Consider the following 1339-nt stretch of genomic DNA (forward strand, 5'->3'; position numbering starts at 1 on the left):
CACACATGGTTACAGGGACATAAAAGATGTTGCTAGAATTTTGTTTGTTTTAAATAAGACATCTTCCTAAAGTTTCCTACATGAGCTCCTCCCACTGAAAACCCAGCACCCATGTTATTAGGCATCCTTCACGTGGTGAACCAGTGACAGTGACCACAAGCATTTCATCTATGTAAGGTCTGAAAATTAAGTGCAACAGAACACTAGACTTAAACAGTCACCCCCAAATCAGACTTCAGGGAAAACAGGGAGGAAAAAAAAGCCCAACAGCCAAACTACTCCATATCCCGCATGACTCCATAAAAAGCAGACACATTTTTCCCTTCCTCAAAGTGCTTCTTACTCAGACAAAAAAGAAAATTGAGATGTATTTGCCAAAACATAGTACTAGGTTCAACAGAAGCTCTTACAGTCACCAATTTCTTTGTTACAGCACCTTGAATGCTGTTAAACACCAAATGACTTCCGCTAAGACCTGCTGTGTAAGAGTAAGAAAAAGCTATTTAAAGAGATTTTAAAATGAGACAGGAAACTCTGCTGGATTTATGTTTTTACCTTTACACCGTGGAAAAGCACAATGACAACAACATGGAGAAGACAAATTATAAAAGAGACAAGGTTAAACATATTTTTCAAGAAAATATACAAAAAAGTATATATAAAACCTGGAATGATATATATTTATAATATGTAATATAAAAAACAATATATAATATCATATGATATATATAAACATAATTCCAGATTATTATGCAAAAGGGAATAACCAGAAAAGTTGGAAGACTGTTACACACATGTCTACTTTATCTTGACATGATTTATGAAATCCTGTTATTCCTGAATGTCGCAGGTACAAATGCACCAGTAGCATGTGTTTGAAACAGTGCCGAGAAGCAGGTTGAGCAAGGAATATTACATAAAATGCTTTGCTAAAAATAACACTTTTCTCAATCTGAATCACAACAGTAACACAGTCCTTGGGTTTCATTCAGAAAACTCAGTTAAGCATGATTGTCCTCCTTTGTTTCCACTGCAACTTTTTAAACTTGCAGATGCCATTACAACACCACTGACTCAGTGTCTAAATCTTTCCCTCTGCCACATGATGCGAGGGGACAGTAGCCCAACTCTTAAAAGAATGAGACAGTTATCTCTACAGTCAGTAAATTCCTTGGATTCAGCAAACACAGACAGCCACAGCTCTAATTACAGCAGCACATGTGATGAAACAAAACTATGTAATTACTAGCTAAACTTTGAACAAGGATGCCCACAAAAACCCTCACAGAAGAAAAAAAAATCCCAAAAAAGCCCTGAACAACAGCTGTGCCCTGTAACA

Source organism: Pterocles gutturalis, unplaced genomic scaffold (assembly GCF_000699245.1).
Source record: "Pterocles gutturalis isolate BGI_N339 unplaced genomic scaffold, ASM69924v1 scaffold35430, whole genome shotgun sequence".
In the NCBI taxonomy this organism is placed as follows: domain Eukaryota; kingdom Metazoa; phylum Chordata; class Aves; order Pterocliformes; family Pteroclidae; genus Pterocles; species Pterocles gutturalis.